This window comes from Tachysurus fulvidraco, chromosome 2 (assembly GCF_022655615.1).
Source record: "Tachysurus fulvidraco isolate hzauxx_2018 chromosome 2, HZAU_PFXX_2.0, whole genome shotgun sequence".
NCBI classification, from domain to species: Eukaryota; Metazoa; Chordata; class Actinopteri; order Siluriformes; family Bagridae; genus Tachysurus; species Tachysurus fulvidraco.
In genome coordinates this window covers 26,823,326-26,847,325 of record NC_062519.1, presented here as the reverse complement: position 1 = coordinate 26,847,325, position 24,000 = coordinate 26,823,326, and the positions used below count along the sequence as shown (strand labels likewise).

At 39.2% G+C, this 24,000-nt stretch overlaps 1 long non-coding RNA gene across 2 annotated transcripts in view; it reads right to left on the bottom strand.

The window, feature by feature from the left end:
* LOC113657940 overlaps positions 1 to 24,000 on the bottom strand; it is a 33,668-nt gene that overhangs the window by 5,799 nt on the left and 3,869 nt on the right. Inside the window, exons 1-3 of one of the 2 annotated variants that reach the window (XR_007140037.1) lie at positions 21,267 to 21,478; positions 16,825 to 16,899; positions 4,943 to 6,034 (exon numbers count right to left, since the gene is read on the bottom strand). This is a non-coding gene — a long non-coding RNA (uncharacterized LOC113657940). Of the gene's footprint in view, positions 1 to 4,942; positions 6,035 to 16,824; positions 16,900 to 21,266; positions 21,479 to 24,000 lie in introns of those variants that run through there. The other variant, XR_003444267.2, reaches the window with a different exon arrangement.

The window sequence follows — 24,000 nt, the reverse complement described above, 5'->3', positions numbered from 1 at the left end:
CTGGACCGTCTAGCCAGTGCTTGACAGAATGTTTTACACTTTCGTCTATTCCTACGCTTGATGAGCAGGTCGTCGCCAAGGGCGTGACTGGTGTTTATGCAGCTGAGTGAGAGGAGGCAGCCATTTTTAGAACACTAGGATGCAAATATTCACTTCTCGTCCAGTGGACAACTTCTCCCCAGACAGATAATCGGCCTGGATGTGTAGAAAAGCCAGCCTAGGTCAAACAACTAGTTCTATCTGTGTGTGTGTTTGTGTGTGCATGTATGTGTGTGTGCGTGTGTTTCTGTGTGTGTGTTCGCGTGCGTGTGTGCTTGTTCGCGTATCTGCACCCTTCTCCTCTCGGTAAATGGACAGACCTGGGTTAGTCTGAGGCACTGTGTTGTAAAGAGAATTGCGCTGAGAGGAGGGTTCGGAGTGTTTTCATTATGGCTAAATCTCAGACCTGACTCTTCAGCGTGGCCTGTGCCACCAAGCCGACAGTTTAATCATACAAACAGCACTCTGTTCCCATTTCCGCCTCTTTCCTTCACACACTCCACTCCCCGCTTCATAATTCTGCTCTCTACATGCACTCGTGCAATGCCTGTGTTTTGGGGGCTTTAAAATGACAAAATCAGTGACTTGGATAAATATACGACTGTTTTTCCTCAGAATGTAATCAGCCCTGGTGAACACAGCTCCTGATTTTTAAAGAGGCATCGCTGTTTTTTTTAAACATTTTTTCTCGTTGCATCTAACTGAAGCTCTTTTATAATGGAAAGACATCCAGATATTGGATAGATCTTAGGCACAACTAAATGAAATAACTTCCATTTATTCCATACTATGGTTACAAACTACACAGGAAATTACTTCAGGCCACATATTAGTATTCCACACAGGTCTATTAATAGAAAAACCGAACAGAGTATAGTTGGCAAGCTCTACATGTTTCCAGACCCCATGGCTCATACATATCATAGTTATTATAGCTTTACTGTTTCAGAGGTGTGTTGTAACAAGTGAGTGAACAAACAACAGCTTACTTTTTCAAAGAAAACACAATTTGGCACACCTGTCAAATATTCAGCTCAAAAAAGTGCAATTCCTATCAATGCCAAACACAGTACTGATACGCTTTAATCATTCAAGATTGTTTTAGACATCTAGCACACAGCTGATCAAACTTGTCATATCAGGTGCATAGAAAAAAAGGCAAATGCAGCATGGGTCGAATTGAGCAATGGCAATAAATGCATTCAGCAACTATTACTTCTGTGGGAGAACTACATTCAATCAATATCCAAGCAAATAAAAGCATTGAGTACTCAGAGCTAAGGAACCCCTTGCTCTGAAACACCACGAACATTAAATATACGTGCCTTACATTAATCTGAAGGGAAGCTGAACTCATGGGGTATTTCTGCAGTGCAGCATGACATAAAAGCTTTATTTGTAGTTCTTAAAATAGCAAATTTATGAAATAATCTAATATATTAAACATAGAAGAAACCAAATATGTATGTGTTAACACATCCTGTATTCAACTAAACTTACCATCCACTATTAGGAACACATCTGTGTATTCATGTGGTTATATAATCAGCCAATCATGTGGCAGATATAGGTCAAGAGCTTCAGTTAAAGTTTACACTAAACATTATTCATAAAGAAAAAAGTGTGAAGAGACTGTAACCATGGCATGGATGTTGGTACAAGATAGGCTGGTTTGAGTATCTCAGAAACTGCTAATCTCCTGGGATTTTCAAACATAACAGTCTGTAGAGTTTACACAGAATGGTGTAGGGAAAACAATCGAGTGAGCTACAGTTCTGTGGGAAGAACCACCATACTGATAAGGGAGATCAGAGGGGAAATGACCAGATTGGTTCAAACTGCTCAAATATTTTTTTTTTTCATCACTTTTTACAACCGTGATGAGCAGAAAAGTTTCTGAGCAAAACAAAGCAGCGACCTTATGGGGGATGAGCTACAACAGCAGAAGGCCACATCAGGTTCCACATCTGTCAGCCAAGAATATTGGCACAGATACACCCATGCTTTTTTTCATACTGAATTCTGATTTTTGATGAGAACATTAACTGATGCTCTTGACCTGTAACTGCATAGTTGTTGTTGTTTTTTTTGGTTTGTTCTGATGTCACATGAATGGCTGATTAGATATCAGAATGACTGTGCAGGTGTACCTAATAAAGTGGATGGCCAGTGTATGCTAGGGGTTCTCAGAAACACCCTTCATCTGTGAAAATATATTTCAGCACAGATTTATTTTTTATTGAAACTATTCAAATATTCAGTTCATTATTCAAATGCGCACAGTTACATTCTGGCTATTTATTGGAGCCCTAGAGGGCTTTTTTGTATATTACTGAACTTTCCACTGATAGAACACATTATGCCCAGTTGCCATTATTTATCATCAGAATGATTAAGATAAAAAATGATTCAAACAAAGTAATCACTATAACATTAAAAAAATATAATGACTTTAATTAATAATGGTCACTCATAATAAATAATAAACAAAATCTTAAAAATTCACAGTCCCCCAGAGAGGCTTTATTGACTGCATCTAGAGAAACACTGCACTACCGTGATCAATACAAGAGTCGATATTTATAGGCAATTTAAGAATACTTATCATGCTTATACTTATTATTGTACAACATGGAAATTTCCATGCAGTTAGAGCTAATACAGAGGCAAGTAATCAGATTTTATAGATTTTCACACAGACCAGGTCTTGTAAAAATCCTTTACCTACATACAAACTTGCCTTGCGCAAAGTTTCTATCATGCACCTGTGGACAGAAAATGTCAAAGATCTGACTGAATCTTCCAAAAGGTACGGAAACCTCTTATTTCCAGGCCTCTTGAGTCTCTGCCCCTTTTTGGCTTACTAACAGGATTTCCAGTAGCTGCCTCTCCCTGTCTTTGTGTTGAATTATGCATAATTGCGCTAGTGTACTTGCACACATGGCTACAAGCATGATTAGCATAAAAGCTCTCTGATTCTCTTTTCTTTGTAAAGGACTGTGGGGGTGGGAGGGAGATTTCAAGACAGAAAGAATGGCCAGTAATTTGTGGTAAATGTGTGAGATGTGTGGTGTGTGTGTATGGTGTGTGTCTGTTCACATAAAGAGGCCATGGGGTGTGTTAGCTAGTTTATAAGGCGACAAGGCTATATAATGTTGCATGACCCCAACTAAAAACATATGGGCTCCCCAGCTGCTGTAAATATGTAAATAAGTGGATGAAGGAGATGAGTTCTACATGAGTGGGACCAGCCTAGACCAGACACAGACAACGTGCAAACCCCAATTTTAAAACACAAATACACCCTCATAGATGCCTGCAGTTTCACAGCATCAAAAAACAAGAGAACAAGTGATTGTTCTGTAGCAGATGACATACAGTAAAGAGCTAAATTAAACTGTATTCACATATTAAATTAACATAGCCTGGGACAAATACAATGCACATTTGAATTTGTCCCAGGTATGAAAACAATTGTGAAAACTATCGTGATATGAAGCTAACACAGTATTAATGTGGAACCAGAAAGCTGAGAAACCACAAAATACAAGCACAAACTTATCTTATAAAATGCCTAAATAATAACATATAATATTTAACATATCTAAACATTTTATTTCATAATATATCTTATAATATATCTATATAAGCACTCTGGATAAGGGTGTCTTGCAAATGATGTAAATGAAATAGAGAGTGTGTGTGTGTGTGTGTGTGTGTGTGTGTGTGTGTGTGTGTGTGTGTGTGTGTGTGTGTGTGTGTGTGTGTGTGTGCTTCTGTTATTCCAACAACAATTTAAAACAATTTATTCTTGACTGAAATTTCCCCAGAAGCTCATAGTTGCAAGTTATAAATACAGAGGCCCAGTTGATCTGCATAAACTGCTGTGGATCATCTCCCTGACTGCCTGATCTGCAGCACGGTAATGCACATTTAAAGCGCTGTATTGTATGGAAGAACACAATGTTGCCTGGTGAGAGTATGTGTGTGAAGGACGAGCAATGCTGGGTCCCACGATGCAGCAGCGCACCAAGGCCTATGCTGGCGAGTGCTGCGCATGCTAATGAGGTTATTATGTGGAGCTGCATGGAGTTGGGCCAGGCGACAGAGGGATTTGAGTAGCACCAGCTAGTTCAACTAACCCAGGCACAGATGTCACAGATGGTACAGTCTTCAGGTGCTTTGTGACAAGAAAAGCCACATTTCTCACATTTAAATCCACAGAATGCTAACATGGCTTATCGTAAGGACAAATAAATTGTAAAATAGTAAAGAAGACATGAGTGGCAGGTACATGCTCCAGAGTGCTCAAAACCCACTTGCAGTAAATCAGTGTGATATGTGTGATATGTGTGTTTGTAGTCCTACAGTAACAGAATATGCAAATGCAATTATACACGATTTACATGCGGGCACTGATTAAGCAGATGGCTCGTGTTCAGTGTGGCGCCATCTTGGGTAAGGAGACAGCTGGCAGACGGTGGCGGCCATTTTGTCGACGGCACTGCCAAGCTCAGACACTGCCTGGCATGTGTGTGGATGTTATGCTGTTGTTCTAATACGTGATTTAACGTGTGATTTTTGCCTAATACACTAAGAGCACTTTATTTAATATGCTGATTATTCATATGTTACAAATAGGATTTTCCAAACATGACCAATGACAGATGTTAAACAAAGGAAAGAGTATTCAGTGCTTTAATGTGGTTTTGTTTCAGGTTGATGATTTTGTAAACCCTAAAGGAAGCCTGGCTTTCTCCCATAGCTGTTCCTTTGTGAAAATACAATAATTTAACTAAGTACACAGACAGTGAACCTGGAATGTATCCATCAATATGTGCAGACGATTCTGACTGAATTGTAACCACTGACTAACACAGGCAAAGAACAGGAGTGTGCTTACCATTTCAGAGGATTAGACTCCATCATCTCAGAGTAAACTTCATTCCTTAAAGAATCCACCAGGACATGGTACTACCTTAAAGCATGGCATACCCCTATGTTTGTTGTGTCCCATGGAAGGAAATGGAGCTTTCCTTATCATAAGCTCTTGATCAGGAAATAGCTGATTTGGGTCATAACAATGTGGGTCATACGGGGAAATTTTGTTGAGTAATTTTAGTCCTAGTTTTCTAGCTTAGCCTCCTCTACTTTGCAATCCCTCTGAACGTCATCTTATTAAAACCTGGTACTGTGGAGGTCCACCAGTATTAAAGTATGTAGACAAGAGTGCCAAGCCTCTTCATGTGGATTACAACCAAAGCCTTTTTAGAAGCTCTCAGTGGTGAGGATTTAAAAAAAAAAATCATCTAATTTAATCTACAACAGAAAAGGCAAAAAATGTCCTCCAAAAAAGACAAAAGTTCAAGTTGTCCTCTCTTGCCAGCTCATCTGATGTAGAGGCTTGGAGGAGGGCCTGTAAGAGGGATTGTGCGTCAAGCCCTCATTCAAACAGTCACTGGGAATGTGCACTCACAGTAAAAAAAGGAATTGAGGAGAGGGAAAAAGACCTTTGACACTCTTTTTCTGTTCATTCTCCCGCAGACAAAGTTTTATCAAGTGGTGCTGGGACTAAAGGTCCCTCCGGCAGAACCACACACACTCTCTTGCTCTCACACATGGTCTGGTTTTGGCTGATGCAAGTTGACTGGTAAAGGGAGAGATGAGCGCTGGTGATCCCTTGGCACCATGGCCCGGGGCTGCGTCGCCTGACCCCTGGCAGCCTCTTCCCTCCATATTGATTGCTCTGCTGAGGAGCCTGTGCCCGGTGGGTGCAACTGCCCGCCTCTGCTGCCCACTCCGTTGAAGCCTGGCCGGCCCCTGCTGTCTCCCCAAGACCCCGAGACACTGAGCCGGAGCCTCTGAGGAGAGGAAGAAGAGAGGGAGGAGAGGATGAAGAGAGCCGGCGGCAGTCCACAGCTGTGTTCACCTGCTCTCAGTTCAGTCCTACATCATCCCGTATTCCTACTCCCACTCTCGGCTCGTTCTCTGCCTCCTGCCAGCAAACAACAACAGATGGGGGGAGAACAAAAAAAAACAAGTTCAGCTTAACTTTCAATCTGAGTGTCAATCCGTGACTTTGATCAGAAAGATGTGTAAGGTGGATGTTTTGGCATCTTCTCACAGTTTTTAAGGTGAACTTCCTGACCTCAGATTTTTAACATGCTGAAGTTGAAGATTTTTTGAGTTTAGGATGTCAGACTGAAAGAAACAGTCTGCCAAGTGCACTTACTTCCACTACCTCTGATGTTTCTTTGCTTGCAGTAAAAAGATTTTTGGCCAAAAATAATGTGGAGTTGTAAATAGAATATAAAGAGAATATACTTGTCACATCTGAAATAATTTCTTTTTCTTTTAGGTTGCTATTGTGCTCAAAATTATTTATATTATGTTTGAAATCATGCAAATGATTGAGAAGGATAGCTTGATACACTTCAGAGTCATTTATGATTGTAAAAGCATTTCACCCTCTCTTAGTTTTTAAGAAAAAACATTATAAAAATATAAAAAAATTTACAAATTTTGGTAAGTTCTAGCACGTTTGTTAGGAGTTGGGGGGAAAAGGGGGCAGCGCAGCTCAGATGGGCATAGGGTGGAACCGGGGTTGTGTCTCAGACACAATAATGCTATTCATTGGGCTCAGACATGGGTGTTAACTCCCCTCTGGCTGTGCACAATGGTGCTCGGCGGCATTGAGACAGCCCCAGTGATACTGTTAGTTCAGGGCTGCGGTCGGCCGGCTGCGTGAGAAAGAGCCGGCATTGTGTCCAAGCAGCAGAATGGACGGAGAGAGGCTTGAGAGGTGAAAGGCAAAGAAAGAGAGAACGGTGCGTTTGTCTATCTGTCAGCTTGAAGGAAAGGGGGGCAGGGGCAACACAGAGGGGGTTGGAGCGAAATAAGGGTAGGAGGGTTTGCCCCATGGCACTGGACTTGGGGAAAAAAATGAAAAGAAAAGAGAGGCTGGAGAGATAAAGATTGGGCCATAAATATTATTGAAGCAGCCCAGCATGGAGCTAAAGAGGCATGAAGGCGGGGCTCACAATAGGGAAAACCAAAAATCCAAAATTAATGTGGTGAAGCTTGCATTTGAACAGGCTATTTAAATATACATCATATTCTTTTATAGCTAGTATGCATTAGGGACAGTAAATGTGCATGCAATATAGGGACCAAGCCAGCAGGAGAAGTAGAGAAAGAAAACAGGGGCTAAAAGCAGCTGATGCAGTGGGCTCAAGGTTGAAATCAGGCAAATAAGGCCTGACTCCCTGAGTAGAGTCATGTCACTTTGCTCCAATTCCCTTGTCTTGGGATGTAGTTTGTAACAAGAACGAAACTAGAGGGAAAAAGAACGGTGAAGCAGGATAGCACTGATGGGGACATGAATGCTAACACTCAACACCAAGCAGATTCATGCTTTCTCTTCACAAAAGCAGAGGTAATAATTATAGTTTGGCATGAGTGGGTGGGGGGCCTTCTTGCAGCCTCTGGGCACAAGGACCATCAGACTGAGTTTGAATATATTAAAAGTGCATGCTTTCACTCATGGGCTAAAGGTTTCAGAGAGGGTATATAAAGCAGTACAAAGTATGCAGATAATTTTATAACTGGTGCATGAAGACTGCCATGGTTATTTGGGTCTTCAGGGTATGTGCTTAACATGTCAATGTCATCAACCTCTGAACAAAACGTCCTTGTAAAGTGGACTATCAAAGTAACACTGTGAGATTTACAACAGCAACATTAAAACGTGATTTTACTAGACTACAAAACCATTCTCTCACTGAACAGTCATATGGTGAACTGAGAAGTGAGAAAAGATGGGTTAATTTAATATTCTTTACATTGACAAGTTGGAAGCACACACACACACACACACACACACACACACACACACACACACACACACACACACACACACACACACACACACACAACCAATTCGACCTGCTTTATGAGCTTTTTATGAACACTATTTTGTTTGTTTCCTTTCTGGTTAACACTCAGCATCTGTTCCTATAGCAACCCAACTTCCTTTCTGTCTCTGATTGACAAGCTAAAACCACACCCCCAGTTTCAGCACAACCCAAAGCAATTCTTTATGTTCATGTTTCAGAGCTCATTCTGCATATGAACACTATCATTTTTATTGCTGTTATATATTTTCCAGTGACTTTACTGTCTCAATCATAGGACGAGGATTTCACATAACATTAATTATAAGCTTTAAATCTCAGCTAAAATCACTGAAATGAGAACTGTGCAATGTCCAACCCTGTCAAACCAAAAGCCCTACAGCAGGTGTGCAGCAGCAAAGCCCAGCTGTGGTCATCACTGCTAATAGGCCAGGTTATTGGGACAAGATGTTTGATGTAGATGCTGGAGATCAGAGCAGGGCAGGCGGTGGCTCATGCTCTCCAAACTCTCCGCTGGAGCTCACCAGGGAGCTGTTCAGCTCTCCACATCTCCTCAGCACTGCCATTTCATCTCAGTGGACTCTCTCGCCTCTCCCAGGTCCACATGAATAAGTAACGAGGTGCACAGACTCGGCCCGGAGCTTTGAAGCCGTGAGTGTAGCTGGATAAAGTGGGACTCGATGATCTGGGATCTCTCTGGTCGGGGGGATAATGTATCTCAGTGGCCAGTGGGCTGTTCCATTGTCCCAGCGGAGGGGATTACACCGGGGCGAAAGGGACCCGACAATGTGACACTCCTGCAAGGGAGGGTTAGCAAGCTTCCCTGCCAATGAGGGGGGCGGTTAACTTCTCACCAACTCAATTAGCTAAGTTGGGAAGGAGTAAAGAGCCCTAAGCAGCAGATAGGAGAAATGGGTAATATGGGTAAGGTCAACTGAGAGAGAGAGAGAGAGAGAGAGAGAGAGAGAGAGAGAGAGAGAGAGAAAGAGAGAGAGAGAGATAGTAATAGATCAAGGGGTTTAACATAAGATTAGAGGAAGGATGTGATGAAAGAATGAGAAAGAAAGCAGACAAAAATAGACAAGATGGACAGGAAAAGATGTGTAAACAGGAGTAGATGGACTAAAAATATACAGCTCAGGATTGTCCTTAATGTTATAATATATTACAATATTACAAACTTATAAGTATATGTAATAATAGGGTGTAATATTTGTACCAAACAAGACAAAGAAAAATGGCAAAGGTTTTGGATCACATAGGACGTCAAAGTGACTTGCCTACACAAGCTTAGTATCTGAACATTTTAGGGAAAAAGCAGAAAAGTCAGATATTCGTATATGCATGTTAGAATTATATAGAAGTGATTTGTCAACAATAACTATGTGACAGCAAGTTTTGCGAGACTTTTAATAAACAATAACATTTTTTAATCCTTTGCCAAAACCATGATTAAAAGTGGTTACTTGTCCTCGTGGATGAATTTGAAACACACAACATGAAGGCGTGTAGTGAAAAAGGAATTAGTCAGTCAGTGAGCATCTGTGTATTCTATCTTAGCACTTTCAGTCATATGATATCAAATGAAATCCAACCGTTTTGTGGTGACTTGTTCAAAGTTGTACAAATGCTTTGTGATGTTCAGGTTTCTCCAATCATATAAAAAAAACTTTAGCAGTGCAATGTGGCTGTATGCAACATAAGATTTTATTTGCAGGTGCCCATATGTTTGATGCTTAATAAATTTGGCTTCAATTAGAGTGGTTAAACACAAACATTTATGAAAATGAGGAGGTCTCCTAGCAAAGTCAGTGATAATGGCATGCAGCCTAAGAACCCCAGCCAGGGGTGAAGGACATGGACATAAATAACATATTGAGATTAAGATGCTAGAAATTGGAGCTGCAATGAGTGTATGAACATTTAAATGTCGAATTTGTTTAATTTTATATTTTTCATCATACAAAATAACTGTTCTTTGCCTTTTTTAAAAAAGAACAATATGAAATGACAACAAATGATGGGCCACACTTCATTTTTTTGAGGACAAAAATGTGTGACATGGCCTGCCGTAAAGTGGAGGATTATTCTCCTACAAGAGAACGGTCTGAGCAGTGTTTTATTCATTTACTGCTGAGCTTACACTTACCTGTGACTGGGCAGATTCTACAGAAAAGATAACATATTAATGCAAACGTATTAACATAAATCTGCCATTTACATTACACCCAGAACTATTATCCAAATTGCTGTTATGGAAAATTAATCCACAGCTTCTTCTGAAGGAATTCAGCTGTGCTGTGGTAAAAAACAATACAATATTACAACCATAATGCCACATACACTTTTCTGAGATAATGCTAGTAGATTTTTAATCTTTGTAGATTTTTAGAGCAAAGCGATTTTTGTAGCCAATTTTCTTAGCAAGCATATATATTGTGGTAATATATTTCATATATTGTAGAAATTCCAAAATTGTATTTTGTACAGTTATTGTAATGCAAGACGAACTGTAACTCTGTAGTAGGACAATCTTTGTTCACACAGGCTGCAGTGCGGACGACTTATTACAGGCCTCAGTGGGACTTCCCTACTCCCACCTCCCTCAGTGCTCAGCTTCCCAACACGCTCTGCTCTCATATTGATTCTGCAAGTGAGCACAAGCTCTGCTACCATCTCCACCATGCTGCCCACTACTTTCGTCCTCTCCGACCCCATCATCGCACTCATCAAGGTTAAAGAACTCTCCAGAAAAAGAGAGGAGAATGTTATCTGACTTCATGAAAGTGACTGCCTGAGGGCTCTACTGGGAAAGAGGCATCCTCGATGCGCCATCTCGCTCCGACCACCAGTACCCTCCCACTCAAACCCACTTAAAAAAAAAACAGATCAGTGTTGAGGAAGTATAACATTTTGCTTAGGGTAGGGACCCCTTGCAACTGCTTGAACAAGACATCTGTAATTGCTTAACATGGACTCAACATCTCAACCTTGGAATTTACATTTTCAGTTTTAGTTCAAAATGGAAGCTGAGGGTTTAACTCTCTCTCTCTCTCTCTCTCTCTCTCTCTCTCTCTCTCTGTATATATATATATATATATATACTTAAACTTTATTGCCCAAAGCTGTACCTTTTGATGCATAACATACATCTAAAACCATGGCGTAAGATTCTCCAAGCCTTAATCGAAGTGTATGTGATCTATTACGAAACCTCTGTATCTAACAAAGGGCTATTTCTGGTCCTGAGGAACAGCTCTCTAGCCCCACACCAAATTAACAGGCCGTGAGCTTTCCCTCATTGTGCTGGGTAATTGCCACAATGCATCTTCTCGCCCAGCTAATTAAGTGAGTCTACCCCTTTGTCTCGCTGCACTCCAGGAGCCTTTGAACAGGAGAAAGAATGCAGAGAGGAAGACGGCTGGTGTGCTGGTGCTTGTTTACCAAAAGAATGAGGCTTACTATGGGACAAATGTCTCATAAAAGGGTATAAACTGGACAAGGTGGGTGGGTAGGGGTGGTGTAGACAGAGTTATACACAGTGCCAAAGTGTGTATGAGCTGTTTTAACAGGATGGCACCCATTGTTGTGAAGGGAATGTTAGGTTTGTGTTTCCTAATGGACTGTGATGTTGTAAAAACATATATTTGACTTGACATATTCCTTTTAATCCTGATAATAATAAAAATAATAATGCATGCAATGACATCACCCATAACCCATATTAGCAAAACAAAGTTTTTGCAAAAAAAAATTGCAAAGACGCAATTTGAGTATGTTAAATACATCCATAAAATGTTATCAAATGTTATAAAAAATTATGACTACTTTTGCTGCACACACTATAACCATAATACAACAAACATAAAGAAGTGATTTATATCACTATCATGGATCATTATATCATATCATTATATACAGATATTTCTATCATATACAGACTATTTAACTGTTTTTAGACTTTTCTACAGAAAGCAGAAAGCCTTGTTTGTTTTATACTCGCCTTTTATTATACTCTTGGGCTACTATAGACATTCGGTCTCATCTAAATTCCTGTCGGTGTAGGAGTTGCTAGGAGAGTTGCTATGTGCTCTTGCCGTCCCCTCTCTTTGCCATTGTCTAAAGTAGCTGTCTTTCACGCTTCAGTCAAAGCAGGCTCTCTAAACTCTGCTGCACTTCAGTCTTAGAGGAGACATACGTAATTCTGCAGAGCACCCCCAATACACACACACAGACAGGCCTCACAGTCAAGTTCCTTCCAAGGCCTTGACAGTCCAGCAACTTTACAACCAAGACCTTTAGTCTTCAAGGTAATGCATGCAAAAGTAAATTTTACTTTCTGAGCAAAATGCACAAATTATAAAATGTATTTGAGAACATTTTCATTTGACTATTTAAGGCTAATAGTGGATCTGAGGGCATGCAATTATTAGATTTGTAATAGCAAAGATTATGGTGAAAATATCTTTTCAATTGACTTTTCATTTCAGCCATCTCAGGATTATACCTATAACAAGCTGCTACTTTACTACTGCTACTGCATATTTATTGAAGAAACTGAAAGGCTAGATGGCAGGCATCAGACTGTGTTTGTGTGTGGTGTGTGTGCATGTGTGTGTCTCACTCCTACCAAATGCTTGTTAATTTGCAAAATCTAGAACTGGAATAGAACTAGACAATGGCCTCAATGTGATCAAAATTAGTGTCAGGGTCCTTGCTTGCCCCCTCCCTGTCTTAGTCTGGAGGTGGCTGTGTGCACACATGTCTGTCTGCATACATCGAATAAATGAGCTGTGTGTCTGCATTGTGCGCACACAAGCCCAGTGTATATATTAGCGCTGTGACTTGACCCTGGCGGGCCTGGGCCACTGTTTGGGCCCGTTTACCGGGTCGTGGGAAAAAGGGGAGACCTCTTTTCACAGCCGCTGCGGCTGTTGCATTTGGCCAATGAAGGAGCGAAGCCCGTCAACCCCCTCCCTGCTGCCCCCATTCACGCTGCAGCCTGCTGCCTTTTCACAGTGCTTCCCTCATCCTCCCCCTCCTCCCTCACTCCTTGGCCCCCCACCCACCCCTTCCATCTTCAGAAATACACCTCGCTATTGAAGCAGCGCATTGCATGGTGCTGTCATAGAGGCCTGCCTGGGCCATTCTCTTCCTGAGAAAATCAACTGCCTCTTCAGCCACTGGAGATGTTTTTCAGTCTAAAATGGCTAGCTTTTTCTGAGGAAAATAGGTTTTTGTCCTACCCTTTAACGGATAAAAGACATTATTTAAACCTTTATCTTAAACAAGAAAGGGGAAATATGCAGGCTTTAATTTATGTCAGCATTCGTTCACACTGCATGCAGCAGCCACTCGCCAACTTTGCCTTTCAGCCAATCATCGTATTAATTTAAAAAGATTTATTTGCTTTCAAGCTCTATAGTGCTACAGCTATACTTTAAATCAACGTACAGAGAAAGCGGTGTACAGGTGTCTAAGCTATAAATATGCTTTTTGGCTCTCTATTTTTAGGCAAAATGTTTCATGCACAGAAACTGACAGAAATAATTAAAGATTACCACGCTGTAATCAGAATCACAGCCAAGTAAAATTCTTAAATTAATTTATCAGGATGTTTTTTTTTTTTGATGCAATTCTTTCCCTCTGACACCCAAGAATCCACACGATACTTCTCTCAGTGTCATTTTACACTGAACATTTAATTCCTTATACATGACTAGAACTAGCGCATTAAACATAATGAGGCACAGTTTATTGCACTTACATCCAGTAACTGTACTTTTGTACAGACAGCATTTCAAAAACACTCAATTTTATAGATTCTCCTTTTCATAAAGAATTTGTTTAGCTATGCAGCCTCTTGGTTCTTCTCCCTTACTTTAATTGCTTCAAAAATGCTGTTTTTGATTGATCTGTGTACTCTCTGTGTTCGATTTGGTGAGTTAATATGAAGCAGGCAGCTCAGATGTGTGAGGCAGAAGAAGGGAGAGAAGAGGCTGAGGCTGAAAGGTAGTTAGATGCTATAGAGTGGGGGGAGATAGCCACAGGCAACCAAGTCCCCTCTGATCCTCTCTCTCTGATTCCTCAATTCAATTCTTCCTCTGGGCAAAGCTAGGCTAGAACTAGGCCAATGTCACAGACTGTTTTCTGTCCTAAAAGTGAAAAAAGAGAGAGATTTCTTTCTCTCCATGATGGAAAGCCATCTTTTCATGATAGGTCTCACTCTGAGCTAAAGCCTGCTGTGTGCTGAAGTTTGTGCTCTTCTACTCTCAGCTTTCACTTTTGCAGTGACTAATGTGCTAGAATACCATAGGTGATCAATGGATCTGTACTGCTAACGTTCTCCTCCATTTCTTCAAGAAATAGAATGAAGAAGGAGAATTCCTGTCGCGATTGTGACAAATGTGACAGAATTAGGATGTCTGGCCATTTTACAAGAGCCTTGTCATCCACACTGGAAAATGGATCACAACACACTCTTCCATTACAAAAGTGGATCAATACCACAGGAACGTCTCAATATGTACTTTGAATTACGAAATGTAGCCTACCAAATAGTACAATATTACACTGTATGTAGTATCAAATCTCACTGCAGTTCTGTATTAGAAGGCAGTGTGCTGGACCTTTAAGGAAGGAGTTCTCAAAGATTTGCAAACAGGGACCTCTTTATATATCATTGTAAAAATAGATTCCATAGAATCCCTCAATAAATAAATAGGTCACAACAAAACAGAAGTATTGAAATAATAGGCTAATTTTATGAGTTTTCCCTTAATCGTATTTAGTGGTTTTTAAGTCATGAAATCTCCAACAACAAACATTTGTATGGTTTCAAATTATGTGAAAAGTGAAATACTGCTACTAACTTTTATGGGGATGATTTTGATACAAAGTGCTTCTGCAAGTCATGCTGGGTAAAATGCTGTAAATGTTAATGAAATTTAAAAAGAAAGTATAAATATAATAGTTAGACACTAAAGGGATGTGAAATTAAAATTAATTGGGTGTCCCCAGACCCTGTTTTGAGAAACACTGCTTTAGAGGATTTCCAAAAGTGGAAAACACATACTATCGCATAAGGTCTTCATAATGACTTGACTAAGCTTTCTTCAAAGCGCTGTAATAGTCATTTAGAGGTACTGAAACCATAAGCCCTTAAGTATTTATTTGCAAACTACAGTGGTGGGATTTACTAAACTGGGACTGGGACATACTTTGCCATTGCAGCAATAAAGACAATAAACAATAAAGTTTTATCATATTTACTATATGCTTTGGTTTGAATGCTGAAAATAAAGAGTGATATAAAGATATATTTCATTCATAGATGGAAACTGCATCAAGAGATGAATTAGCTATTAAAAACAGAAAATGTAGTGAGGAAAACACTATTGCAAAAGGAAGAAGAGAGAGTAAGAGTATAAGTCTGAGAGTTTTATGTTCTGGCAGAAGAAGACAGAAAAAGGTACTCATTTCTTTTTCAATCTGTTTCACAATGCATGTGTGTCTGGAGAATTGCAGCTAAAGTTCAGACTAGGTGCCTGCCCCCATCTTGCAAAAAAACCACTAGAGTTGTGGGGGAGTGAAAAAGGAGGGAAAAATGTGCCATTGAACTCTGACTTGAGATTGTGAGGCAAAAGGAGAGAGCGAGTTTGGAGTGGCTTGGAGGGAGAGAGCTTCAGGATGAAGTGGAGGAGATGGAGGGAGGGATAGAGGGAGGGAGGGAGGTTGGGAAGATGGTTGCATGGAATGGAGAGAGAAGCAAGGGAATTAGGAAGGTGAGGGACTAAGCCACCCTTACAGCCTTTCCACATGAGCACACCTTATAGACACCCCATGCAAAATCGTAAAAGGGATACCGGAATGAATACTAGAATGGAATGGATAAAAGAATTAAAATATAGATTACAGAAATGGCTTCCACACTGGCTTATCTGCCAGCAGCGAGGAAACTAACAAATTGGATCAGGGTATAATGTGTCAAAGCAGAGAAGTAAGGAGGAAGAAAAGGGAGAGTAAATGCATGTCACTGCAATTCCAGGTGATATACTTGTTCTCATAATCATAAAGTGTAGAGCTCTTACTACAAACTCATCCGAATAAATATGAAATTAAAATAACTTTTTCTGTAATGCCATTTAAACAAACCAGACTAACTACAAATAAATACAGAATTCTCATAAGAATCCAAATAAGAATTATTCAATTTATGGTTTAAGCTTGCAGTGTATATGTTCAAACTGATCTCTCAATTCACCAAAATATGTGAATGCAAGCCGAACAGGCATTTCCTAAATCGTAAACTGAGCATGAGAAGGAGTGCAAATCCTGACATGAAAATCACGACAGATTTGCAGTATGTGACAGAAATGACAAGCAGTCTATGGGTCTAGTGCAGGAGTGCACCATGTCTCTTTTATGGATGAGCACTAACAGAATCCATGAAATAAACGTAGCAGCCGCCGCCATGAAGAATTTCACTCTGACTCAAGACACGTGACTTTCCCCAGCCTTACAGTTTGCCACCAATGAACGAGGGCAAATGCTGTTGCCATAGTAATCCCCTGTATGTTTGCTATCCTGCACCGAGCCTTTTTTCGTGAAAGAGGACGGCTGCTTTCTCACATCATTTAAAAAGCTGTACTTCAAATAAAACAAAACTACTTCTATATCTCTTGAGGATGAATGGTTATGGTGCTGTAAGGATGCACCAAGGACGCAATTTGAAGAGATAATTATTTCTATCCGTTTACAGTGAGTTAACATGCATTATGATTGTATGTAGTTCTTTGCATAACTGAAGTCAGCGTGAAACTCAAGGTCACATTGCCAGATATATTAAAGCCCCAGGGGCTGCAACACTCACCTTAAACTATACTCTTGGATCTCCTTTGTGTTTTTGGCCTTGACGTTCAACAGCCCACACCATGATCCACATCCCCTATTCAAAACAAAACAGATTTGTCGGTAAATACATATAGCACCAATAGAATGCATGTGTTTACGTTAATTAAAAAACAATGTCATGCCACTTGTAATATGTGTTCCAAGAACTTGGAAGAAATTTTACAGAAGACTTTTTACATTTTGGTCATTGATTCTAATTATCTATTTATTTGACTGTTACGTATTTGCCATATCTACTGCAACAAGGTCAAGTAAACCTTCACAATTAGGCAGTGAATGGCTAATAACCAGTCTACACACACACACACACACACACACACACACACACACACACACACACACACAAACTGCAAATGTCATTGTGGCTTGGAATTCTACTTAAAAATAAACAAATTCACCTTAATAAACAAATTCACCCTGATGTATCAGGATGTTTTCTGATTTAACAATACATCTAGAGAAAAGACTGAGAGAAAAACATTTAAAATAAATATTTGTAGTCTCTCAGTTAATGATATATACAAAACACAAATTATTACAGAAAACACGAAAAGGTGCTCACAAGAAAAAACACTCACAAAGCTCACATTTGCATCAAATGAAATGTGCTGCATTTGTATTCGCTTTGTATTCACAACTTTTTTGTCTAGTCAACCTTTTACAAATGTAAGACATTTAAACCTGATTTAAAAAAACAGAATAAAAGAAAACATTTAAAAAGAATGTATGTTAAGGCAGAACTGAGGTAAATGTAACGTTTTATTTTGCTTTATTAACATTTAAAGGTCTAGTGGTAAACTAGACAAATCTAGCTTAGACTCTATTTTGTGTTCACATTTTTTAAAAATAATTTTTTAATACATTTAGCGTAAATGTATCTGAAGTCTAAACCAAGCTTACAAGGTACCGAGAAATAGGTGGTCAATTAAAAAAGGATATTTAAAAAATATATATAAATAAATACTTTGGTCGTCTTTTGCATCAAACTACACCTTTAGTTGGTTAAAAGATGTCGTTTAATGTATCTCTTGTTCAATGTTAGCGCTGTAATAATGTACACGGCCACTTTTCCTTCCTGTTTGGTTTGATGGATCAGAGGCGGTTGCTAAGTTACCACACTCCGGATTCACGAGCTCAGACGGGAAATGAGTGACATTTGCTTTTTGAAGCAAAAAAAAAAGAGAGAGAGAGAAAAACGAAAAGTGAATGATAATGAGAGAGGAAAGTCCATTTCACCGCGCCAGTTCAAACTCGAATGAAGCATAACAAACCAAAATAGTTATCCCGTTCAAATATGTCGTGGTAAAACAGCGTGAAATTCATTCATTCTGGTTATAAAAACGGAAATAGTTTAGCTATAACAATAGTTTAGTCATAATCTTTAATATATCTAAACACAAACCTAATTATTATTTAAAATATGTTTGATGGCTACAGTCCTGAAGAAATATGAAAAAAAGAATATGAAACTTATATTACACAGGAAAGATGGAGTCCTCTAGCTTTATTTGAAACGTTACAAGCCTTACAGATGTTACGGCTACTAAGTGTAAGTGCACTGATAAAAACGTACAAAAAATTACAAAACTTCAGCGCTGGCTCTTTTAGGTAAAAGTAATATTTTACAATGAAACTGACAGTTCTAGGGGCTATATAGCTATTTTTAAAAATGCTCCAATAAGAGAGGATGGTGCATGTTAAAAATGGGAAAATGTTTAATAGAACATGGATTTCTAAATTAGCCATTTTTTTTAAATGCTGCATAATTCATCTTCACATTCAGATAGCAAGACTGGATGGATTGGTTTAAGTAAGATACTGACTAATGACCTTATCTGCAGTTATGTAAATGATGTTACTTAAAAAAAAAACTTCACAAAAATCGTTTTTCTGCTGGTGACAGCTGTATTTGCTGAATTCTGACAAGCCTTTACTCAGAGAACATTTTAACAGCATGAAGCAGAAACACAGCTTTGTTATCCATCCACTTACAGCAGGCCACACACCGGTAAGGTATAAGACTCGGGCTACCTCTTTTAACAATGAACTGAATCAGATGCACAATTTGTATGATAATAGATAATACTCCTTTTTTTTTTAAAGCAGTTGCACTTGTATTTCATAACAAAAGCCAAAGATAGTGTTTCCATAAACAGATCCTCTTGAATTAAGGTTCCCATTCTCTAACATGAACACATGTGTTTTGTCCTTCTTTTCCTTGTAATATATTTTTAATCTGCAGCAATATTGAAATGCAGAGTTGGTTACATATAACTGAGATTAGTCATGGGCGTAGACAATAGTAGCACTGCATATGCCAGGTGCTAAAACAAGACTCCATCTGCCGGCTCCCACTGCAGGCCCAGACACATATTAATGTGGGAAAACGTCTGGGACACCCCTCATTCAGACAAGTAGGCCTCAAACTGGACGTCCATCTCTGGGGCATATTTACATCACTCTTTCTGACCAGATCATATGCACAATACCTGCATAATATGTCGTTTTATTGTATATTGTAAATGAGAAAGCTAAATGGCAATGCTACTGAAATGTTAAAGCATTTCTTTTAATAACATGTTTTTGCACATTATATTTGCATTATAGATTTTATATTTTTATTGTAGCATTCTTGTCATTGGAGATTCATACACACCATATCAAAGCGTCACAATCTGTAATGTAAATCGTGTATTTGGTCAGCTTACTGAAACAAAGCTAGTATTTCACTATCAAATAATATGCTCTGCTCTAGACAGCATGGAGGGCAAGTAACCTGCTGTGTTGCTTCTCACTCATATCAACTCCCAGCATCCCCTTTCTCACAAGTTCATGTTCATGACAAGGTTAAAGCGTCTTTGTTGATACTGAATAGTTGGTGTATTAAAACAAAATACAAACCACGTATCCTGATGATAAATTGTGGATCTCTTACAAAGCTCATAATGACAGGAAAATAGAGGATTTAAAGCACATCTATTCAAGGTCATGGACAAATGCAATGTCACTGTGATCTTAAAACATCTGATTGTTTTTTTTTTACACAATGGCTTCCCACAGTGCAAGATCTACTCTGATCTATTTGATCCATATAAGCTGTACGCCATTCTCCAAATGAAACAGTGAGTACAGTAATGCTATAAAAGGCCATATCTGTCATGACAGATAAAGCTGAGAAAGATCTTTATATAAGGTCCGTTTACATTACAGACAGAAAATGTGATGATTGCATATAAATAGCCAGAGTTGCAAAACTGTAATTTTGCTTTAATATTGTTTATTATAACTTAATCTTTATACTGTTTTATATAAATTCTCACCCATTTAAAAGTGTGTTAGTTAATTTACTAACCTTGCATTTCCATTTCCAAAAACATACACACCAACTTCAGTTTTTTATACTATAGGGGAGCATTTTAAAATGTAATAATCACACACTTCATGCAACCTTGTGTATAACTATATTTACCATTGTTTAAAAAGTATAACGTTCATGTTGGCACATTGGCCAAAATTAGTAAATCTAATCAGTCTGCTAACTGCAAAACTGGCATTATACTACCGGATTTTAAAAGCATACTGTTCAATTATTTAATATTTCATTGTAACCAGCCAATCAAGCTTATGTAAGTTTACATTATTTCACTTGTCAACACTTTTTGTAGTCCCAATTATTCCAAGAGAAGCAAGAACAGTTACACATACTGGTGTGGAACTCCAGCACACACGCACGAACGCGCGCGCGCGCACACACACACACACACACACACACACACACACACACACACACACTGACGTTGGGTATTAATTTTGCTTTTCCATAATCTTTACAAGGACGCACATACAAGCGAGTGCATGCCAGACCACGTGACCCAAGAACGGACCAATCGTCTAAAAGAACTCTCTTAACCCTTTTGTCATCGTCTAAAAATCCACATGAGCATGGTCTATGGTGGAATGTTTGCCACACACCCTGCAGGACAGGACTGTACTTCATCACCCAAATCTCGTACTCCTATTATACCGAGAATTTAACTGTAGTGTTGCCTGATGATCGGTATCCAACCAAAATGAGGTGTAAAACCAATCCCATAAGAGCGTCATTCATTCAACGCACCTGCAATCAATCACTGTACATCCAATTGTAAGTATATCGAGTCCCAGTTTCATGTCACGAAAAAAAATCCCAAAGAGCTATCAAATACATCAATCTGGCAACACGGATCTTCAAGCGCAAGCATCCACTGCGAATGCCGAGCTTCTAACACGGGGGCTGTAGGAGGCAGCCACCTGCATTTACGCACCATGCAACATAAAAAACACATTCACATCACACGGATTGCCTCAGATGATGACTCAGACAAGGCATAAAAGTGAACCGAGTGTCCCAGAGTCGCCTACCGTTTCCTCCGCGATGCTGTTTTAGCAAGCACCGCCGTTTCTCTCATGCTCATTCCCGGAGCTCAGCGCCTCGTTCTCCGGTTTCCTTTTTCCGTCTTTTCCTCACGATTCCAAGAGAATCTGAGTCGTTATTTCGGCTTGAAGTGGTGGAATTAGTTTCTACATTCGGTTCTCTAGCTTTATGATAACGTATAAAACTCATACAGCTAGATAACCAAAGAGAAAAACTAATCCAGGCTCTTAAAGGCACCGCCGCGTGCCGGATATGCAGCTTCTGTTGTGGTCACATGGAGCTGTCGCGTTCGTTCGCGTGCAGCGCCGACGCGCGCGCGCGCACACACACACACACACCGCGCACTTACACATTATATGCGCATATGGGCACAAAATAAAATGCTCTTTACAAAACCGTTAGCTATTACATTATACACTCGCCAACATGAACACACACAGCTTTCACACGTTGTATGTTAAATGCTGACCTTATTGCAGTACAGCCAGGTGTGAGTGTGTGTGTGTGTATGTATGTGTGTGTGTGTGTGTGTGTGTGTGTGTGTGTGTGTGTGTGTGTGTGTGTGTGTGTGTGAGAGAGAGAGAGAGAGAGAGAGAGAGAGAGAGAGAGAGAGAGAGAGAGAGAAGGGGGGGGGATCTCTCCGGTACAGTAGGCCTTAAAACGCTTTATTCCCTGTTCGTAACTAAATAACTAAACGTGTCCCTGGATAGCTTCAGAATTTATCTCCCTAAAATCCCCTCAGTCCCTCCCACTATAGTATAAATATAATTATGTACTAATAATGTACATTTATATGATGACATTCTATAAAAAGCATACAAAAGATGAACATTATTACAGAAAAACGTAGATAGCGTGTGCATGTATGAGATGTGATGTGTAACTGCGGTGTGTGAACATTAAATGTTCCCATTCACAACCAATCAATGAACAGCTTATAATGTTCTCATTTGGGTCGGGCCAAAGCTTTTCTCTAAAGGTTACGAGAAGATAAGATATAATCTATGACTAATACTATAGGCATAAAACTGAAACACACAAGCAGCCTTCTTGCTAAGACCATAATATCTGTCAAACAATTCAGAGCAAATTAGACAACACATGGGGATAAAACAGATAAACCTCAATCCTGTTCATAAAGCTTTAAATGCATAAATGCATAAACGGCAAAATAAAGTCTTTCAGTTGTTTAATAAAGAGGAAGAATATGAATAATTTTGTGTTCCTTTCACATTAGATGGCTAAGTGGTTGAAACTAACACGACTGCCTCTTAGTAAAACTATTATAGCCAATGGTTACAAGAATAACTTTAAATAATAATAATAATAATAATAATAATAATAATAATAATAATAATAATAATAATAATAATCACTTACGGCTTTTTGTATATTTTTTAATTCCTTCTTTCCCATGTGTGTCTTACTCCACATGTCCAGACGGAAGAACAGGCTAGAGAAGCTACACAATTCTACAGACCCACGATTGGTTTCCGACAAAAGAAAAAATAAGGCAATGTCCTGGATCGCTTGCTCTCATAGTACTATAATTGTAAGCCAACCGAATGGAAGAAAGTAAAACGGAACTCGATATGAACACTAGCATATTGCTGGGGTCCTGTTTATTCTATTTACCACCGGAATGCACGGTTTTATACTACAGCCTTTCTTTCTTGCGTTCAGTATTTTCTTCTTTGTTTTCTCGATCAGGATAGCACAAACCGAGCTTTGATCATCTTTAGGCAGTTTTGAGAACGACGACGAGAAGAGAAAGCGACACGAGCTGTAACTGCCATCACCGGGGGGCAGGACTGGGCCACTGGGGGTCAACACGCTGTGATGTCATCACGATTTCGCCATGCTTATTGATAACACATGGCTGAGCAAACTCAAAAACCGAGCAGCTTTTTGCCAAGCATGCAAAACTCACGCCATATCGTTTTCTGATTTTTTTTTTGTTCAAGGAGTAAAATCCGTATTTGATATGTGCTATTTAAAAATGTGCATATTTATGTTATATATTCATCCATGTGGTCAACGTTACGTTTGTAACAATGATTTCAACAAAGACTTCTTCAGATATGGGGCTGATTTTGCGTATTATCGGCTACCTAATATAGGGGAATATTTAGTGCAGCTTATAACCATAAGTCTGATTATATGCTAAAGGTCCCTATTAATGATATTAAGAAGATAACCGTGATGTTATTAAACTTGAACACAAATAAAATATGAAGAGCCAGAAAGTTTGTACTGCAGCTATACCTTTTGTTATACAGCCTTGATATAATATATATTTACTTTTTGAAGAAGAAGAAGAAGAAGAAGAAGAAGAAGAAGCTATGTGAAAAGGTGTTTATAGTGCATCTATTATGTTGTACTGGAATGCAGTCAAGTCTATATGCTTTAGTTAACTAATCTTCAATAGATGAAACGTTGTGAATAATGAATCTTAATAATTCATCTAATGCAGATTCTATGAACATGTCGGTATGCTGTCGGTCAGACTCAGTCACCTGCTTGAGTTGACTGGGGAGATTTATTATATGAAAGGGCAAAGGGCAAACAGCGACCCAAAAATATGCTGATGAGAGTCTGTATCTTGTATAATAAACTCAACCTAAATATATCCCGCAACTATATTTAAAACAAAACGAAGCGGGATGGCATAGGACTGTGTTAATATACATAAATATAGATTCTCGGCCAGAACGTCTGGAG